The 22,683-nt window shown below is 36.5% G+C and overlaps 1 non-coding gene across 1 annotated transcript; it reads right to left on the reverse strand.

Annotated features, from left to right (window-relative positions):
* Positions 1 to 1,478: 1,478 nt before the first annotated feature.
* LOC127134185 (small nucleolar RNA R71) lies at positions 1,479 to 1,583 on the reverse strand. The gene has a single exon (XR_007807941.1). It is a non-coding gene; the product is annotated as a small nucleolar RNA R71 (small nucleolar RNA).
* Between the last annotated feature and the right edge of the window lie 21,100 nt (positions 1,584 to 22,683).

Consider the following 22,683-nt stretch of genomic DNA (forward strand, 5'->3'; position numbering starts at 1 on the left):
TCCTTAGTGATTGAATTATAAGACTTCCTTGCTTATTATAGGGTCAACCCTTCACTAGCAAGTTGAAGCTTTTCTCACATGGTGGACTTGTGGTTTTATAAGGTTGAGTTTTCTCCCGTGGATAACGAAAGACCTTAGGGCTTTTGTTTAAAATGAACCCACTCATATTTTGGAAATCTTTTAGCCGAACTACGATGTTTTGATCCTTACCTTCCATGGAAAGGTACGTAGGCAATGGTTATCCATCCAAACACAAAAAATAATAACTTGTACATTCTTTTCTCATCCCTTCAATCAATGTTTGCACAATAAATATTTCATAAACAAATAACATTTCCTACAACAAGTGTGAAAAGGGCTCCCTAGGAGTACCTAGGACGTTTTGGGTGCCTAACACCTTCCCATTGCGTAATTTACCCCTTACCCCGATCTCTGATCTTTTCATTAGTTTTCTATGTGTAAAACTTCTTAGGCTTTTGTTCGCTTTTTGGCCATTCCTTTGGAAAAATAAAAGTGCGGTGGCGACTCGATTCTTTATATACTTTGCTTTTGGTTTAATCAATCAATCATAAAGTGACGAATACACCGCTACAATCATATATGCATAAAATGATGAATTTTGAAGTGTCCCTTCAAACTCTTGAAGAATATTTTATCAATATGACATGTAGAGATCAATGGAACTCATATATGATGCTCACAACCCTTCTTGGATCAATTCATGGTTGTGCTCCTTGTCATGAGGGTCTCAAACCCTAGATATGAACTTGATAGATCAATGGTGATCATGCCCTACCTAAAAAAGAATTAGGCAAATTCAAAGACATATTTTTGGTATTTTGGTTTGTAAAATGATAATATACAAGTATGATATAATCACATAGTGCTTGGTGATCTCTCCCAAAACAAACCCAATGAGAGAGGGGTAAGGAGGATGCTAAGGTATGATCCCAATGCTAATGCATATGATGAAATTGCATTAGGGATCTTAGGGTCAAATTGTGGTCTTGCAATCGGAAGTTTAGAAAGGCACAATAGTTGAACCAGAGCGACACGCTCGCACACGTCGTTTGCTCCAAAGAATTAGAAGAGAAATAGCCAAAGATCATAACCGAAGACCACTTAAGGAATTTGCCCAACTTTCTAACAAAGAACCTAGTTCTATTATAGTAAACCCGTCTATTCCTGCTAATAATTTCGAATTAAAACCCTATTTATTACAACTAGTACAACAAAATCAATATGCGGGTCTCGCTACAGAGAACCCAAATCAATATTTAAAAGTTTTTATCCAACTAGCTGATACATTCAAGACCAATGGTGATTCACCTGAGGAAATTTGTCTAAGACTATTCTCATTTTCCCTTAGAGATAGAGCACGGTCTGGGTTAGATTCCCTTCTGGATAACTTGACAACTACTTGGGAAGACCTCAGGAGGGTGTTCCTTGCAAGATATTTCCCCTCGAGTAAGACCGCTGTCCTTCGAAACCAAATAACCCGATTCACTCAAAATCAGGGTGAATCACTTTTTGAAGCTTGGGAAAGATATAAAGAACTACTAAGAGTTTGTCCACACCATGTCCTACACCAAAGGTTGATTATTCACACATTTTATAATGGACTTCACTATAAGACAAAGATGTCCATCGACGCTGTTGCCGGTGGTGCTCTGATGAACAAAGCTTACTCTGACGCTTGCGCTCTCATAGAAGATATGGCACAAAACCATTACCAATGGGAGTTAGAACGAGCATCAGTGGAGAAAAGGGAGACGAAAGGAAGAATACATGAGGTCAATTGTATGGACATGATGAAAGCTAAAATGGACACTTTAGCCCTGAAGGTTGAACACATATTTGCAAATCCTACAACCACAGTAGTTGTAGATTGTGAAATATGTGGAACCAAAGGACATCTTGTACCAGAATGCAATCTGTTGACTGAATTAAACTCAAACCAGGTCAATTATGCCCAAGGAAACCGGTTTTCAAACACTTACAACCCGGGAAAGAGGAATCATCCAAAATTCTCTTATAAAAACAATAACCTTATTCAAAACTCTACCCCCTAAAGACCACCAGGTTTTCAAGCTCAATGGAAAATCCAACCTATGCAAGTCGTTCCTCAAAAGCCAAACCTAGAAAAAATCATGTACAGTTTCATTTCGGCCCAGACTCAGCAAAACAAAGAGTTCCTAAACCAAGATATTCATATAAATGAAGTTATCACACAATTAGTAAATAAGGTTGATTCAATAATCACTAGCAATAAGATGCTTGAAACCCAAACCTCATAATAGCACAACAACAAGCCCCCCAAGCCACACCTGGAGGGCAATTTCCTGGACAACCTCAACCAAACCCCCGAGGGCAAGCTAACGATGTTACCCTACGAAGTAGGACCACCTATGATGAACTTGTAAAAACAGCCTTGAGTGAACCAGAGGCTTCTAAGAAAAACGTTGTGTCTATAGACGAAGTGGAGGAAGCAGGGAACCAAAAAGACCAGAAAGTGAAGGATAAGGGAGAAGATAAACATAAAGTTTATATCCCACCCTCTCCTTATAAACCACCAATTCCATACCCTTAAAGACTTAAACATACAAAAATTGATAACCAATATAATTTTTTTATAAAAGTGATCGAGAAACTCCACGTAGATATCCCTTTCACCGAAGCCATCACCCAGATACCATCTTATGCTAAATTCCTTAAAGACATCTTGACCAACAAACGTAGGTTGGATGATCCCAAACCTTTAGAGTGCAACTCCATTGCTGAGAATAAACTTGCTAAGAAGGAAAAAGATCCTGTAAGCTTTTCCATACCTTGTATTTCAGGGAATCATGTTATTGACAAAGTGTTCCTAGACTTGGGAGCAAGTGTAAGCCTAATGCCTTTAGTAGTTTGTAGAAGGCTAAACCTAGGAGAACTACAACCTACTAAGATGTATCTTGAATTAGCCGATAGATTTGTAACATATCCAGTAGGCATATTAGAAGACATTCTAGTTATAATCGGACAACTTTATATCCCAACAAATTTCGTGGTAATGGACATTAAAGAAGACGAAGAAATCCTGATCCTCCATGGCAGACAATTCTTATCAACAACAGGAGCCATATGTAAGACCCTAATTTTTACCTTAAGATCCCTCATGATATCTCATCATATGCATTAGCATTGGGATCACAACTTGGCATCCTCCTCACCCCTCATTCATTGGGTTTGTATTAGGAGAGATCACCAAGCACATTTGATTGTATCATAATTTGTTTTTTTATCATTTACTAACCAAAATACCAAAAATGTGTCATTGTATAGTTTAACTCTTTTGTAGGTAGCGTACATGCTCACCTATGCTCTATCAAGCTCACATCTAGGGTTTAAGATCTGCATTGCAAGGAGCTCAATCAAGAAGTGGTTTACTATGGATCTAAGTATAATATATGAATCCCCAAGATCTTCACATGTTATTTTGATCAAGAAACCATCAAGAGTTTGGAGTTGGTTTTCCTGGGAAACCCTAATTCATCTGGGTATCTTATGTGACTTCTTCAACAATTTTCTTCACCAATTGATCAAATATTTCAAGGGATAATTCACACTTCATCATCTTATGCATATATGATCCTACATGAGTCCTAAAAGTCAAGAGAATGTCAATCTATCAAGTTGGTTCATGGTGGTTGACCAAAGGAAGTCAACTGGTCAAAACTGGGGTTCCCAAGACCATATCTCCTACAATTTTTGTCATATGAAAATTATTCCAAGAGAAAAGTTACACTAAGTGACATTCCAAACAACTTCCATGTTAAGGTCTAGAGCTAGTTTTGATTGGAAAGTCATTTTTATGGTGAAATATTATAGGTCATTTTGTCTAAATCCTAATTTGGAGGTCAACTTCCCAAGACCATAACTTGCTCAATTTTTATGAGACTAAAGCCATTCAAGTTGCATGATCAAATTCCAGATGTATACTACAACTTTAATGTTTTGAGGAAGTGAAAGTTAAAATTTTAAATGCATGTGATATAAGGACACATTATAGGTCATTTTGGGTCAATACCATTGAATAAGTGATTTTCCTCAACTTCTAAAATGCATAAATCCTTCATGCTAAATCCAAATGAGGTAAAATTTGTGACCAACTTGAATGACTTTGAGAGAGCTAAAACTTTTATGAAGGAACCTTTCTCATTTGAAGCCCATAGAAAAAGTTACTCAAGGTGGAAGAAGTGAACATATGGCTTGTACTTAGATTTTTTTTTGATATGTTTGATTTTTCAAACTTCCACCTAAAAATACATCATGATCCAAGCTTCAAATGAAAAGGTGTTCAATAAGAAAGTTGTTCCTGTTGATCTAACCTTTCAAAAAAGTCCAAATTTATCTCATTTGGAGAAAGAATGAATGACTTGTGCATGTCTTAAAGTTGAAGGAACATTTGGAAGATTTGAAGTTCCATTTCTCATACACGATTGCATGGCCTTTCCACATGACTTCAACATTGCTTGCACTCATTTTTGGACCTGAATGCATCATTACATGGGCCTATCACACACCCATGCATCAATGCAAAGGTGAATTGCCATTTTTGAATTTTTGAAGAGGTGTGAAATTATCAATGACCTTGGCTATAAATAGAAGCCATCTCACTCAAAATTGAGGACCCTTGCGCGCCAACTTTGATTAAGCAACCCTAAACCCTCCCATTCAAAGGATAAGCTTGGTGATTTTCATTGAAAATCGAGTTTGAAATCTCCCACTGTTTTGAGATTCAAACTCTAAGAGTCCTTCTTCTTCCTTGATCCATTTCCACTCCATCAAGCATTTGAAGCAAAGCCAAGAACAATTGAGAGCAAGATCGTGTCCATCTGAACCTGCAGTGAAGGTGAATTTCTGAATTTTTCATCTCTTCGATTCTCACTCAATTCTCCACTATTCTTGTTGATTTTTGGTTGTCTGAAGTCCTACTAATGTAGGCAACAAGATTGAGTTGCCTTGAGGTCAAATCGAAGCAACTCAGATCATGATCCTCAAAATTCAACTCCCTGTATCTTTCAATTTACATGGAGTTAAGTAAAACTGAGGTCAGATTCCAGCTCCTGAGCATTTTTTATTTAAATTAATGTCCTCCTTTTTTATTTTGTTGATGGTTGAAGGTGGACCAGTCTGGTGAGGTCCACCGGAGAAGAAGACCGGAGCTCTGGCTCCGGCGATGTGTTGACATGTCTCCAAACCACATGATCCCTCTATTTTGTTTAAATCTTGACCACCCAAATTGATTACCACGCGTGTGGAACATTGACTAAGGTTCACCATGGATAGCACGCTCTGATCCACTTGATCTGCCACCTCAATTAATGAGGGAGATCAAGTGGTGCACGTTTTTTATATTTTCGGATATTTATTTTAATTGCTTTATTTTCATTAATTCATATTAATTTTAATATTGATCCAAAAAATATGGGACTTTCAACAAAAAATTTCAAATATTTTTCTCTTTCATTTTCTGAATTAAAATTATATTTTAGATCAATATTAATATTTTTCATAATTTAATTCTTTTTATGTATATTTTTAATTCTTTAAAAATACTTTTAAGTCTTTAAAAGTTCTGAAAAAAAATTCTCCAAGGTCCTTTGACCTTGTTTGACCTATGATAAGTCTCTTGGCCATTTATTTTGTGTTTTGAAGAGGTTTTAGGATTTTGACCAACCATAATTTAATTTAATGCATTTTTAATTGATTTTTAATTTGTTTAATTGAAATAAATTGTGTAGAGCTATTTGTATTGACTTGTTGAGTTTGACTATGTTGTTTGGGCCTTGGTCACGGTTGATTTGACTTTGTTAGATTAAAATTATTGGATTTAGGGGATTGATGAAATGTACATTTCATCTCCCAAAATTAATGAATGATTTTAATTTGATAAAAGTCCTCCCATGAACAATTTTTGTTTGTCTCATTTCCCCTTCCTCTTCATCTTCAATCCCTTTCTATCCCATCCATTTCATTGACCTATGATATCTCTACATCCTAAGGCTAATTGGTTCATAAACCAATATAAGTATGGATGAGATTAGGTCCACCCTTTTGCCATTTTATTTTAAGTGTGGTATGTTTTAGGAGTATGGTTCATTATACCATATCTCTAACATGCATTAACACTAAAATTTCTATTGCCCGACCTCAAATAGTTGTGACTTTTACATAAGTCCAATTACGTTTGCTTAACATAACGCTAAATTTTGACCCAAAAGTATAGCATTCTAGTAAGTGAGATTGTAAGCCTCCCCCCTTTCATGGTATTGTGTGGAAACTTGGCCTTTTTTCCTTCCTTTGGAAGATGTCTTGGTTCAAGGATCCATGCTTGTGAATAGAGGGTTGAGTGTTCTCCAAAGAATGACTTAAACAATTAAAAAGTAAAAGCAATACTAACTTCTAATCAACTAACATTTGACTAACTTTTAATTTCAAGTCATTTACTTTATGAACTTTAAATTCAAGTCTTTATCATTTGCCATTATTCATACCATTTAACTTGTTTATTTTAAGGCCAATTTCACTTTGGTCACTTGAGCCATATCTTGTGATTATATTATGATTATATATACTTGTTTGTGTATTTTGTTTGTGTTTGTGGTCTTTTGACCTTAATGTACATAATAACAACAAAAACCCTAAAAAAGATTTGTATGGACTGTTGGATTTGATGTGAGACATTGGACTTAGAATTAGGCAACATTCCCTATGCAAAAAGGACTTGGAAAATGCCAACTTTTCTGAAGCCAGTCATTGTGAATTGAACCTTCATCTAAAGCAAGTATTGAGATCCCTTTTGAGTTCATTTGCTACATGGTCTTGATACAAATGTTATTTTGAACCTATGTCTAATGCCTTATTCTGAGCCATTCAAGGAGTATGTCATCTGATACATGGGAGATTATGAAGAAGACTATGAAGTTGATTCTAAATTGGGTTTCTATATGACATTCTTGTCTATTGGATTGTACCCCAATGGTCAGATCTTTTTAACTTTTAACTTTTAAATTTCTGCTTATGATTAACCTCTTCATCTCCTCCTACTTCTTTAATTTCAAATCTCTCCCTCCTTTCAAAATCTTCTTTGCTTGTGATTTCTAAACTTTGACCTTTATTGCAAATTAGAAACTTTGGCCTTATGCCATTGCATTTTGAAACTTCTTTTTCTTAATCAAACTTGTAAATGAACTTAACCATATTGACTTAAAATTTCAAAAGACAAAAGGAACTAACACTCATTAAAATCTTTTAGGCCTTTTGTGCCTTTTTTAAACTTAAAATTTTGTTTAAAGTAACTCACTAACTTTGAAATTGTTACCACGAACTACGAGGTTTTGATCCCTCATTTTATGTTGGTACGTAGGCACAAGTCCGAAAGTCTTGTCAAACACAAAAATATAATTAATGAATTCTTTTATCATCCACACACTCTATTTATTGCAAAGATCATTTTATACCAAAACACATGTACACACAAAAAAGGCCCCCTTGGGAGTACCCAGGACACTTTGGGTGCTAACACCTTCCCTCTGTGTAACCAACCCCTTACTTGTAATCTCTGACATTTTATTAGTTTTGATTTGAAAACTTCTTATCTTTAGGTTTTTTTCGTACTTTTCCCTTTTCCCTTCGAAACAATAAAAGCATGGTGGTGACTCTAGTTTTATTGACGTTAAGTTTATCCATAACTTAATGGTCATGAATTTACCGCTACACCATAATAGATGTTAAAAGAGGAAAATTAACTTTTGAAGTAGGTGATGAAAAGGTAGAATTTATACTTTCCAAATTCCTAATGGCACCAGTAATAGAAGACTCTTGTTATGCCATCGATATCATTGATGAATGCATAAGGGAGCTAGATCAAGAAGGACCTCCCGAGACAATGAAATATTCTTAGCCTCCCATAAGAGAAGATGAAGAATTTAGACTGGAGCCTTACATGGATGACGACCTTTATGAATGCTTAACACTTACCCCGAACCATATGTAATGTTCTAAGAAACCATCTATAGAACTTAAGGAACAGCCCAAGAATCTAAGATATGAGTTTTTAGATCAAGAACTAAATCACCCAGTTATAGTAAGCGCCACCTTGAATAGAGATGAAACAAACCAACTTTTAGATATTTTGCGAAAGTATCCCTCAACTTTAGGATATAACATATCTGATCTCAAAGGGATAAGCCCATCAGTGTGCATACACCGGATCTTGCTAGAGGAAGACATTAAACCTTCCATAGAACGTCAAAGAAGGTTAAACCCTATAATGAGCGACGTGGTTAAGAAAGAAGTACTAAAACTACTAGAGGCTGGTATAATTTATCAAATTTCAGATAGTAAGTGGGTGAGCCTTGTACATGTGGTACCTAAAAAAGGAGGTGTCACGGTTGTGGAAAATGAGAAAGGCGAGCATGTAGCTAAGCGCATAGAAAGTGGTTGGTGTATGTGCATCGACTATAGAAAACTGAATAAGGTGACTAGGAAAGATCATTTCCGTCTCCCGTTCATTGATCAAATGCTTGAGTGCCTAGCCAGACATTCTTACTTTTTCTATTTAGATGGATATTCTGGATTTTTCCAAATTCCCATTCACCCCGAAGATCAAGAGAAAACAACCTTTACATGTGTTACGAAACATTTGCCTATAGACGAATGCCTTTCGGACTTTGCAATGCCCCAACCACCTTCCAACGCTGTATGATGTCAATCTTCACAGATTTCCTCGATGAGATTATGAAAGTTTTTATGGATGACTTCTCGGTATGAAAATTCAGTTTTGAAAACTATCTAGTTAACCTTGAGAAAATTCTAGAAAGATGCGTGGAAACAAACCTTGTGCTAAACTGGGAAAAGTGTCACTTTATGGTTACCTAAGGAATAGTATTAGGACACATAATCTCTGAAAAGGGCATTGAGGTTGATAAAGCCAAAATAGAGGTTATAGAAAATCTCAAGCCACCTAAGACCATTAGGGAAGTCCGTAGCTTTCTTTGACACGCCGGTTTTTATCGACATTTTATTAAAGACTTCTCTAAAATAACAAAACCACTAACTAGCCTTCTAATGAAAGATGTCAAGTTTATTTTCAATGAAAAATGTATAGAAGCATTCAACCTTTTGAAACAAGCACTGATCTTCGCGCCTATTATGCAACCTCTAGATTGGAACCAACCCTTCGAAATCATGTGCGATGCTAGAGATTATGCTGTTGGTGTTGTTCTAGGGCAAAGAAAGGACAAGAAATTACATGTAATTTACTATGCCAGTAGAACCCTGGATGCCTCCCAACTTAACTATGCAACAACCGAGAAAGAACTCCTCGTTGTTGTTTTTGCTATTGCTAAATTTCGATCTTATCTAGTCGAAGATAAAATTATAGTTTATACAGATCAGGTAGCTATTCGATACCTAATAAGCAAGAAGGACACTAAACCTAGGTTACTTTGATGGGTCCTTTTACTGCAAGAGTTTGACCTGGATATTCGAGACAAGAAGGGCACGAAAAATGTAGTTGTTGACCACCTTTCTAGGCTTGAATATTTAAAACCATACCTAGTGCCAATAAATGACGATTTTACCTAAGATAGACTCATGGAAAAAATCGAAACCAATCAGGACGATAACTTTGATTCTCCAATCGATTGGAACATTGAAAGAACTCTAGCAGTGACCAACATACCTTGGTACGCTGACTTCGTTAACTACCTAGTTGCTGATATCATACCCCCTGACCTTAACTACCAACAAAAGAAGAAATTCTTTAGTGATGTAAGGTATTTTTATTGGGACGAACCACTCCTTTTCAAAAGAGGGACAAATGGCATTTTTCTCCGTCGTAGCGGTAAATTCATGACCATTAAGTTATGGATAAACCTAACATCAATAAAACTAGAGTTGCCACCACGCTTTTATTGTTTCTGTTGGTTCTAAGTGTTGGCCGCAATTTTGGTAAAACAAAGAGTGTTCACAAGATGTTATGTGTGATGTCTTAACATGAGATATCCTATGTACCTGCTGGAGCTTAAGAAACATAATTATGCAGGATTGTTTCAGAATGTCATAATGACATGGCATCTGATGATGTGTACCTGCTGGAGTTTAAAGGAAAAACATGATCATGAAGGATTATTCCAAGATGTCATACATAATGTCATGGCATCTGATATGTTTGTACCTTCTGGAAATTAATAATGGAATTATGGAATTATGCAGGATTGTTCCAGGATGTCAGACCCGATGTCATGACATCCTGTACACAAAACATTCAGAGTGAATGTTATCTGTTTTGTGATTGCACAATTAATGGCAATCTATGTATGATTGAAGATCTGATTTGCAAGCGCATTCAATCATGGATTACAACCTGATTTACTTATTTTCCAAGGACATCTAACCAGCTGTCATGAGAAGATTTGATTGGAAAATAGATTTAGGGTTTTTCAAGATGTCCAAGCCCAACTGAAAGCTTCTATAAAAAGGGACTTGGAAAACCTGTTTTAACACACAACCAGTACTGAGCTAAATATAGAGAGAGAGAGCTAGGGTTTGTGTCTTGTTTAGTCGTAAGACTTGTAAGCCATTCAAGTCATCCATTGATGATTGAATTGGTCTGATTTGTGGTTGTAATTTGTCACTCTAAAGTTGTTAAGCAAGAATGTGTGTCTACTTGATCAAAGGTTTTAAGCAAGATCAAGTGTGTGTCTTCTTGATCGAAGTTGTTAAGCAAGATCAAGAGTGTGTCTTCTTGATTGAAACTGTGAAGTAAAATCAAGAGTGTGTTATTGAAAAGTGTTTTCTTTTCTCAAGGGATTGTTGTTTAAAATCACAGGTGTGATTGTAGGGAAGTGAGTGGGTTCTCATATCTAAGAGTGCTTAGGTAGAAATTGCACGGGTAGAGATTAGGTGAGAAAGACTGTAAGTTGTTGAAGTGTACGGAGAGTCTTTGAACTGATTCTATTTTAGTGAATTTCCTTCCTAGCTTGGTAGCCCCTAGATGTAGGTGAGTTGGACCAAACTCGGTTAACAATTGCTTGTGTCTTTTGCTTTACCATTATGTATCTTTATCCTGTTTGTGTTACTCAGATATTAGTGTCGTGACATTACCTTCGACATCTCATATATGATACCAGAATTTCAATTGGTATCAGAGCAGACATCCTGCTCTAGTTCTGGGTGAGATCTAGGGACAATACTTTCTGGTACAATGGAGAGAGATGGAGGATTTGTTCACAAGCCACCAATTTTGGATGGATCTAACTATGACTATTGGAAACCTCGAATGGTAGCTTTCTTAAAATCTCTGGATAATAAGGCTTGGAAGGTTGTGTTAACAGGCTGGGTACATCCAGTAATTACTAAGGAAGTAGCAGCCACAACTGACAAGAAGCCTGAAGAACAATGGTCCAAGGAAGAGGATGATCTAGCCCTTGGAAATTCTAAAGCCTTGAATGCCATATTCAATGGAGTAGACAAGAATATTTTCAGGTTGGTTAACAACTGTGAAGTGGCTAAAGATGCTTGGTACATTCTCAAGACCACTCATGAAGGCACCTCTAGAGTAAAGATGTCTAGACTACAACTGCTCACCTCCAAGTTTGAAAATTTAAGGATGAAAGAAGATGAAAATACTCATGAATTTCATATGAGTATCCTTGAAATTGTTAATGCCTTAGGAGCCCTGGGAGAGAAGATGTCAGATGAAAAACTGGTAAGAAAAATACTCAGGTCACTCCCAAAGAGATTTGCTATGAAGGTGACTGCCATAGAAGAGTCTCAAGACATTTGAGATGGGATTAAATGATGGTTCTGAAAAGAAAACCAAAAGCATGGCCTTCATGTCAAACACAGAAGAGGAAAATAGTCAGGATGGTGATGAAGATTTGGCCAATGAAGTAGCAATACTGGGAAGACAGTTCAATAAACTGTTGAAAAAGATGGATGTAAGATCTAAGGCAAATGTCAAGAACATCTCATCTGACATTAGTAAATCCAACAATGCTGGAAGAAGAGCAAGATCAGTTGATAAGCCCAAAGAAGGAAAAGAGGTACAGTGCTATGAATATGATGGGTATGGACACATCAGGACTGAATGTGGAACCTATCTCAAGAAGCAGAAGATGAGTCTTGCTGCCACTTGGTCTGATGAGAGTGAAACAGAGGAAGCTTTAAATCTTGTGACTGCATTGACAGGAAGATGGGGATCTAATGAAGACTCAAGTGATAATGAAGTAACTTTGAAGAGTTGTCCTTTACCTACAGAAAGTTGTGTCACAAAAGTGTAGAGTTGTGCAAATAGGTTGAAATCCAGAAGAAGGAAATAACTCAACTTGAGAATGAGGAGGTAGAATACTTGGAAACCATCTCCAAATTACAAACAGAAGCAGTGGTTCTGAATGCCAAGCTAGATGAAAATAAACAAGCTGAAAGCCAGAAGATAGTACAACTTGAGAATGAGAAGGAAGACCATGTGAAAACCATTTCCAAGTTAAAAACTGAAGTTATGCTCTTGAATTCTAAACTAGAAGAGATGACCAAGTATGTAAGAATGTTAAACAATGGATCTGACTCTTTTGACAAGATTCTCCAAACTGGACAAATACAAGAGACAAATCTGGCATTGGGTATAATGAATCTCAGCCTGAGTGCAGTTACACTGGTTGCAAACCTCAAGCTAAACCTAAGTGAAGCCATAGTAAAATTAAACATGTGATGTCACATCATATGTCACAACATCAGAGGAGAAGACAGCAGAAAGGGAAACACCAAAGATGGAGATGCCATTACTGTGGAAAACTTGGATACCTGAAGCCCTTCTGCTATAAGCTGTATGGTTATCCTAGCCCTGTTCATCATCAGACTCACTATCAACCAAGACCCAAACAGCACAGGCCTGTCAACAAGAAGCATTGGGTTCCTAAAACTAATGTTACAAGTCTAATAGCTCACATTCCCCTTAGAGTCTCAGCCAAAGAAGAGTGGTATTTTGATAGTGGATGTTCCAGACACATGACTGGAAATAAAGACCTAATAATTGGACTTCATCCTCATGCCATAAGCTATGTAACCTTTGGTGATGGAGAAAAGGGTGAAATCAAGGGGATAGGCAAGCTTGATTGTCCCGGAGTGCCTAAACTAGACAATATCCTACTGGTTAAGGGCTTGACTGCAAATCTAATAAGCATCAGTCAACTATGTGATCAAGGTCTGAATGTTAACTTCTCCAAAACTGAATGTCTGATTACTAACAAAGACAATGAAGTGATCATGAAAGGAATTAGGACCAAAGACAATTGTTATATGTGGAACTCTCAAATTGGTTATTCCTCAAAGTGTACCTATGTCAAAGGAATGAAGATGAGTATATCTGCTAGAGGGACTCTCAAGAGTGATGAAAGACAAATCTGTGGGAAATGTCAGACAAGGATGTCACACCAGGAGCTCAGACTCAACATCACTTTCAAGAAGAAAAGCTCATGATGGCTCAAATAGATAGGAGGTTGGATCAGATGGGTGAACATGTTACTAGTCATATGCAATCTAAAGTTGGAAAGAGCTTTGTTGAACTTGGGCTACAAGTCAAGCAAATAGAAGGACCTATGTATCTATCTCAAAGAAAAAGTGCCAAGAGTAATGTTGAGAAGATTGAGATGGAGAGTGAAAGGACACCTGCTCCTACACATTTGAGAGATGAAAATGGTGTGTATGCTGAAGATAAAGCAGCTGGTAGCAGCTGTTCTCCACAGGGTTGGTTGAAACTACTAATGATTGCATACAATGTCACACACGATGTCAAGACATTATATTATGACAACCTGGATGCTACAACTATGTCCAAAAATCCTATCAAGTATAGTTGGACCAAGCACATTATTTACTGTCATCACTCCATTAGAAAATTTGTGGAAGACAAATTCATAGCTCTAAAGTATGAAATGCAATCAGCTGACAAGTTTGCAAGGGACTGGAGTGATAATAAATTTGAATATGTAAGAGGGAAATTAGGGATTTGGATTCTTGAAGAATTATGGCAATTAATATGGAGTGGAAAAGGTAACAAAAATATTGTCTGCCCAATTAAAAGAAAGAGCCACATTAATGATGAATCATTCCCTAGCATTGGAAATAGTATCTATGCCAATTGCACACTCTACCTGAACACAACTCTTTCCATCTTCATCAAACTTCTCAGAGAACCTCTGCTAGGGAAAATAAATTTCTCTCAAAATCTCAAAAACATGTCTCAACATCCTTCATCGTCTGGATCAAAACCCACTCATCATGCAAGGACTCCCTCCATGGAGTTTCTAGATGAAGACGTGTTAGATGTTATTCCTCTTTGTGTGATACCAGGTGACACCCCAGGTTCTTCTTCCATGGCTGGAAATAAGCAAGGTAACATTCCTGAAAAATCTCCTCATAAAGATGACATACACTTTACTGGTTGTACTATTAGAAACCTAGTTATTAGGATTCTAAATGAAGAGCATGCAGACAAGGGTGTTTCTACCCCTCTGTCCAGAAGGGACCCCTCTCCTGAGGTGGAAACCCAAGCTGAGAAAGATGATGACTCATCTAAGTCAGAAAAGGAAGTAGCTGCTGAGGGATTATGTTCTCTTGGTAAAAATTTACCTAGCAGGAAACCAGCAAGTATGTCCAATGAAACTGCTGAGGATATTATTGATTTGGAGGAAGAAAGTTCTGAAGAAGAGGATGCCACTTTGGTCCATCTTGTGAAACCAAGTGTAGCTAAGAAACTGAGGACCAGAAAAGGGAAGACTATGGCTGAAATGAGAACAGCAAGAAGAGAGAAAAAGGTTGCTGGTGTAGGACCCTCCAAGTCTTGGAGTAAAGTTGAGGTTAGGAAGAGGAAAGAAAGAGAGAGTTCTGACACTAAAGAGGATGTCGAAGACGATGTCCCAGACATCTCCCCTGCTAAAAGACAGGCTGTTAAGAAGTCTCCAGGCAAAGTGGTTGCTGTGCACTTAGACAATATCTCCTTTCATTTAGAAGATGGTGCTGCAAAAAGGAAGTTTATCATTCAGAGGAGGGTAGCTGTTCAAAGAGAGTTGGGAAAAGAGGTTGTTGAGATAAAGGAAGTAATGGATTTGATCAAAAATGTTGGACTGATGAATATTGTGGTTACTCTGTCCCAATGTTATGAGGGGTTAGTAAAAGAGTTTATTATGAATATTCCTGAGGATATTTCTGAAAGGAGCAGCAGGGAATTCTGTAAGGTGTTTATAAGGGGTAGATGTGTGAGATTCTCACCAACCATTATCAACAAGTTCCTAGGGAGAGGAACTGATGGAGGAATGGATTTAGAAACTACAGACAATGAGGTCTGTAGGACTATTACAGCTGGCCAAGTTAAGGAATGACCTAGTAGGAATTCCCTATCAGTTGCCAAGCTAACTGTCAAGTATGCCATCTTACACAAGATTGGTTCAGCCAACTGGGTGCCTACTAATCATATCTCTACCATCTCCATTGGTCTTGGAAGAATCATTCATGCTATTGGAACCAGGATAGACTTTGACTTTGGAAAGTTTATGTTTGATCAAACTATTAGACATGCCTCCACAAATGTTGTGAAGCTGCCCATTGCCTTCCCATCCATTATTTGTGGTATTATCTTGAGCCAATAACCAGGCATTCTGAGTATAAGTGACATTCCAAGTAGAAGAAATCCCCCACTATCCATTAATTATAAGCTATTTGAGGGAAGTCATGTCAATGATGTTGTCATGACATTTGTAAGAAAGGAGCCTGCATCTCAAGGGAGTTTAATTGATCAATTAAAGGAAACTTGCAAGGAACTGGAGAATGGTATTAGGGTTGCCAAAGAAAGAAAATAGGCTTTGGAGGCTTTTATTAGTGGCCTAGAGAAGGATGAGGTGGAGAAGGCTGGTGAGACCAAAGACTCATATGCCAATACCTCAAGTGAGAGGTCAAATGCTCAATCTAGTGGCAGCTCTGAAGGCTCTAAAGGTGAAGATGATACTTCTTCCTCTGATTAGATGATTATTGGTTCCCCCCCCCCCCCTCTGTGATGAAGCCTGAAGTTGAAGACTGTGTGAGGTGTGATGTGGTTGACGACTGTTCTGGTGTTGCTGTTAAGGAAGCTGCTATTTGGATGCTGAAGGTTTTATATTCTTTTTAAAATGTGTAATTTGTGGCAGTCCTTACTGATTCCTTTATGTAATATTTTGGACTCTCTATGAGTTCCATGGATTTGTTCATTATCTCAGCTGTCACAACTATGTATAATATTGGTATGTATCTCCTGAACAATTTTGTTTTAACATGTTATATGTTATGACATTTGTGGTGACATTCTCTGCTAGGCTAATTGACATTTATTTTGTCTAATTGGTCACCTTTGGTCAATTTTGACTAAAAAGGGGGAGAAGTGTTTATGTGGAGCTGGAGTTGTGAGGAGATGTATGTGGTTGTGAGGAGATGTATGAGGCTTAATAGATGGACAACTATTGTTAAACAAAATGTTGTTCTGTTTACAGATGTCAAAGGGGATGTCTGGTATGGTGCATAGGTGTTGATGTTGAAGCAGATGTCATAATGACATTCTGATTGTAACAGGTGTTGTTATTATCAAAGGAGATGTTTGTGATGCACAGAGTTAGGGGGAGAAGAATTACCCTTGTGCATTTGTGTGGCTTACTAATTGCATCAATAACTAGTAATTCTGTTTGTGTTGCACAGATTCAGGGGGAGGAGAAGTACCCTTGTGCATGTGTGTATTACTAGTAGCTATAACTAGTAATTGTATTTGCTTCTGCTGCTGTTTAAACTGTTGTTTAACTGCTGATAGTTTTCTTGTGAACAAAAAGGACAAATATATGTTTTAGCCAAAATTTGCCAAAGGGGGAGTTTGTTGGTTCTACGTGTTGGCAGCAATTTTAGTAAAACAAAGAGTGTTCACAAGATTTTATGTGTGATTTCTTAACATGAGATATCCTATGTACCTGCTGGAGCTTAAGAAACATAATTATGCAGGATTGTTTCAGAATGTTATATTGACATGGTATCTGATGATGTGTACCTGCTGGAGTTTAAAGGAAAAACATGATCATGAAGGATTGTTTCAAGATGTCATACATAATGTCATGGCATCTGATATGTTTGTACCTGCTGGAAATTAATAATGGAATTATGGAATTATGCAGGATTGTTCCAGGATGTCAGACCCGATGTCATGACATCCTGTACACAGAACATTCAGAGTGAATTTATCTGTTTTGTGATTGCACAATTAATGGCAATCTATGTATGATTGAAGATCTGATTTGCAGGCGCATTCAATCATGGATTACAACCTGATTTACTTATTTTCCAAGGAGATCTAACCAACTATCATGAGAAGATTTGATTGGAAAATAGATTTAGGGTTTTTCAAGATGTCCAAGCCCAACTAAAAGCTTCTATAAAAAGGGACTTGGAAAACCTGTTTTAACACACAACCAGTATTGGGCAAAATATAGAGAGAGAGAGCTAGGGTTTGTGTCTTGTTTAGTCGTAAGACTTGTAAGCCATTCAAATCATCTATTGATGATTGAATTGGTCTGATTTGTGGTTGTAATTTGTCACTCTAAAGTTGTTAAGCAAGAGTGTGTGTCTACTTGATCAAAGTTGTTAAGCAAGATCAAGTGTGTGTCTTCTTGATCAAAGTTGTTAAGCAAGATCAAGAGTGTGTCTTCTTGATTGAAACTGTGAAGTAAAATCAAGAGTGTGTTATTGAAAAGTGTTTTCTTTTCTCAAGGGATTGTTGTTTAAAATCACAGGTGTGATTGTAGGGAAGTGAGTAGGTTCTCATATCTAAGAGTGCTTAGGTAGAAATTGCACGGGTAGAGATTAGGTGAGAAAGAATGTAACTTGCTGAAGTGTACGGAGAGTCTTTGAACTGATTCTATTTTAGTGAATTTCTTTCCTAGCTTGGTAGCCCCCAGATGTAGGTGAGTTAGACCGAACTAGGTTAAGAATTGCTTGTGTCTTTTGCTTTACCATTATGTATCTTTATCCTGTTTGTGTTACTCTGATATTAGTGTTGTGACATTACCTTTGACATCTCATATCTGATACCAGAATTTTAGTTTCCAAAGGAAAAGGGAAAAGTATGAACAAAACCCAAAGATAAGAAGTTTTCAAATCAAAACTAATAAAACGCCAGAGATTACAGGTAAGTGGGTTGGTTACACAAAGGGAAGGTGTTAGCCCCCAAAGTGTCCTAGGTACTCCTAGGGAGCCCTTTTTTATGTGTGTATGTGCTTTTGGTATAAAATGATATTTGCAATAAATAGAGTGTGGGGATGAGAAAAGAATTCATTAATTATATTTTTTTGTGTTTGACAAGACCTTCAGACTTGTGCCTACGTACTAACATGAAAAGGAGGGATCAAAATCTCGTAGTTCGTGGTATCAATTTCAAAGTGAGTTGATTGCTTTTAACAAAAATTTAAATTTTAAAGAGGCACAAAAGGCCTAAAAGAGTTTGCATGAGTGTTAATTTTTTTTGTCTTTTGAAATTTTAAGTCAATATGGTTAAGTTCATTTACGAGTTTGATTAGGAAAAGAGTGTAAAACCGCAATGGCATAAGGCCATGGTTTCTAATTTGCAATAAAGAGTCTAATTTAAAAATCACAAGCAGAGAAGATTTTGAAAAGGGGGAGAGATTTGAAATTTAAGAAATGGGAGGAGATGAAGAGACTAATCCTAAGCATAAAATTTAAAAGTTAAGAGTTGAAAATATCCGACGAATGGGACGCAATCCAATATACAAGAATGCCATATAGAAACCTGTAGCGGGAAAGTCATGATCATCAAGCTATTGACAAGCTTGAGATCAATTAACAAGAATCGCCACCACGCTTTTATTGTTTCCAAAGGAAAAGGGAAAAAGTACGAACAAAACCCAAAAAGTAAGAAGTTTTCAAATAAAAACTAATAAAAGTCAGAGATCACAAGTAAGGGGGTTGGTTACACAGAGGGAAGGTGTTAGCATTCAAAGTGTCCTAGGTACTCCTAGGGAGCCCTTTTTGTGTGCATATGTAATTTGTACAAAGTGATGTTTACAAACAAGTAGAATATGGGGATGAGAAAAGAATTCATTAATTATATTTTTGTGTTTGACAAGACCTTCGGACTTGTGCCAACGTACCAACATAAAAATGAGGGATCAAAACCTCTTAGTTCGTGATACAAAATTCAAAATGGGTGTGTTGATTTATAACAAAATTTAAGTTTGAAAGGCATAAAGGCCTAAAAATGGTTTGAATGAGTTAGTTATTTTTTTGGCTTTTTTGAAAGTTTAAGTCAAGCATAGTTAAGTTTATTTACAAGTTTTATTTAAGAAAAGAAGTTTGAAAATGCAATGGCATAAGGCCAAAGTTTCTATCTTTTTGCAAAAAAGTAGTCAAAGTTTAGAACAAATTTAGTTCACACAAAGAAGATTAAAGTGGAGGGAGAGATTTTTGAAATTAAAGAAATGGGGAGAAGATGAAGAGACTACCCTATGTACAAAAATTAAAAGTTTAGAGTTGAAAAGATCTGACCAAATGGGTAGCAATCCAGTGGACAAGTATGTCAATAGAAACCCAGAATTCCCTTGGACTTTTTAGAATCAAACAACACACAAATGCACAATTATATCATCTTGAAGAGCAAGGTATCAAATAAAGATGGCCTCATTCAAGCTTTTCCATTTCAAGATCTTCTTCAAAACAGCCTATGCAACAGATGAATTCCACAAGTCACAGGTTCAACATAACAACTACACCATGATCATGTTGCAGATGAACCTAGAGATCTTCAAAGATGTATCAGATGAATTTCAAATTGCAAGCACTTGGCTCTTCAACAAGTTGGCATTGGCCAAGTCCATTAGCATAGGGAGGTTGCCTAGATTCTAAGTCCATTTTGTCCAAGATCAAGCCAACAGTCCACACAAAAGTTTTTTAGGGTTTTTGTTATTATTATGTGCATTAATGGTCAAAGACCACACAAACAAGCAAAATATACACAAACAAAATATATCACACAATATGGTCCAAATGGACAAAGTGAAAATTGCATTAACATAAACAATTAGAATGATATGAACAATGACAAATGAAATAGAGTGCTAAAAGTAAATTACATTAAAGTAAAAGCTTGAAGTTAAAAGTTAATAGTTAGTAAGTTAGAAGTTAGTTTTGTTTTGCTTTTCATTTCAAGACATTCTTTGGAGAACACTTAACCCACTTATCACAAGCATGGATCCTTGAACCAAAACATCTTCCAAAGGAAGGAAAGAAGGCCAAGTTTCCACACAATACCATGAAAGAGGGGAGACTTACAATCTCACTAACTAGAATGCTCATGCCTTTTATGTCACAAATTTAGCGCTATGTTAAGCAATCGTAATTGGACTTATGTAGAAGTCAAAACTATTTGAGACCGGGCAATAGACTTTTGGTGTTAATGCATGTTGGAGACATAGTATTATTAACTATGCTCATGAAACATACCACACACAAAAATATGCAAAAGGTGTGGCCTAATCTCATCCATACTCATGTCAATTTTTCAATCAACTAGCATTAGGACTTTGAGATGTCATTGGCCAAATGGAAATGAATGAATGAAGAAGAGGAATGAGATGAAGCGGGAAGGGGATGAATGAAATGACAAATTGGTAAAAGGAGGACTTTTACCAAATTAATATCATTCATTCATTTTGGGAGATGGAATGTACATTCAATCAATCCCCTAAATTCAATGATATTAACTTGACAAAGTCAAATCAACCTTGACCAAGGCCCAACAACAAACAAGCAAACTCAAACAAGTCAATACAAGTGGTCACCAAAATTTAAATGGCATTTATTCTATTAAAAATAATAAAATAGTGCATTTAAATCAAATATGTTTTGTCCAATTCCCAAAAGCTCATCAAAACACCAAAGAAATGGGCATGAGATTTATCATAGATCAAACAAGGTCAAAGGACCTTGGAGAAAAAATTTCATAATTTTTGGACATTTTAAAATATTTTTAAACAATTAAAAAAAATCCAAAATCAATTAATTCATGAAAAATATTAATAATGATCCAAAAAATAACTTTAATTTAGAATATGAAAGAGAAAAATATTTGAATTTTTTTGGTGAAAGTCCCATATTTTTTGGATCAATATTGAATTTAATATGAATTATTGAAGAAAATGCAATTAAAATGAAAATTCAGAAAATCTAAATTACATGGACCATCAGATCTCCCTCATTAATTGAGGTGGCATATCAGATGGTCTAAAGCGCGTTATCCATCATGGACCTTAGTCAGCGTGTGGCAAATGTGGTATTCAAAACCAACGCTCAGGATTTAAACGTGAGGGAAGAATCATGTGGTTCAGATGCTAGCCAACTCACCGCCAGAGCCAGGGCTCCGGTCATCTTCTCCAGTGGACCTCACCGGACTGGTCTACCATGAACCATCACCAAAATGAAAAATAGGGACATGATCTTAAAGAAAGAATGGCACTGAGCTCGAATCTGACCTCTATTCACTCCAATTCCAACTATATTGAGAGATATGTGGAATTGAAATTTGAGGTACATTAACTGAGTTGCTTCGATTTGGCCTCAAAGCAACTCAATCTTCTTGCCTACTTTGGTAGGACTTCATACAACCGAAGAATCAGTGGAATTGAGCAAGAATTTAAGAGAATCGAAAGTTCAAAATTTCTGGAAAATACCTTCAATGAAGATCTGGATTCGATGGATCTTGATCTTGCTTTTTCTTGGACTCACTCCACTTGCTTGCAGGAGAAGGATCGAATGGTTAAAAAGCAATGGATTCCTGGAGAATTGAATTCCAAAACAGTGGAGACTCAAGCTCAAATTCAAAAGTATTTTTTAGGCTTATCCTTTGAGAAGTGAGGGTTTGTAATGGGGGATCAAAGTTGGCGCCAATGTGTATCAAATTCTGAGCAATTGAAGCTCTATTTATAGTTGAATTGGTTGATAATTGCACACTCACTTTCACTTTCAAAATTTGGCAAATGGTGGTGCAATGGTGCATGGGCGCGCATAGGCCCATGAAATGATTTCTTGAGGTCCAAAAATGCATATCAGACACTTTGAAGTAAGCTTGGATAGCAAGGCAAATGTACATTGGTGTTTGAAGCTTGATCTTTGCCAAGTGATGTCACTATGTTTAAGTCATGTGCAGCCTATGCATTTCATGTCCAAAATGAATGAATTTTAGCTCTTTGGAAAGGTTAGCTTAAGAGGAACAACTTTTATGTTCAACACTTTTTCATTTCGATCTTGGAACTTGGAGTAATTTGAGGTGGAAGTTTGGAAATTTTTGACATATCAAATTTTTTCTAAGTGTCAAGCCATATGTCTCAATATTCCACCTTGCTTAACTTTTTCTACGAGCTTCAAATGAGAAAAGTGTATTCATCAAAGTTGTATCTCTCTCAAAGAAATTAAAAATGGTCACCAATTTCATGTCATTTGGATTTGAAATTATAGAGTTATGCATTTTTGAAGTTTGAAAAAATCATTTGATCAATGGTATAGGTCAAAAGTGACCTATAATGTAGCCTCATATCACATGCTCAAAAATGTTGAATT

The sequence above is a fragment of the Lathyrus oleraceus genome, chromosome 3, assembly GCF_024323335.1.
Source record: "Lathyrus oleraceus cultivar Zhongwan6 chromosome 3, CAAS_Psat_ZW6_1.0, whole genome shotgun sequence".
Lineage (NCBI taxonomy): Eukaryota > Viridiplantae > Streptophyta > Magnoliopsida > Fabales > Fabaceae > Lathyrus > Lathyrus oleraceus.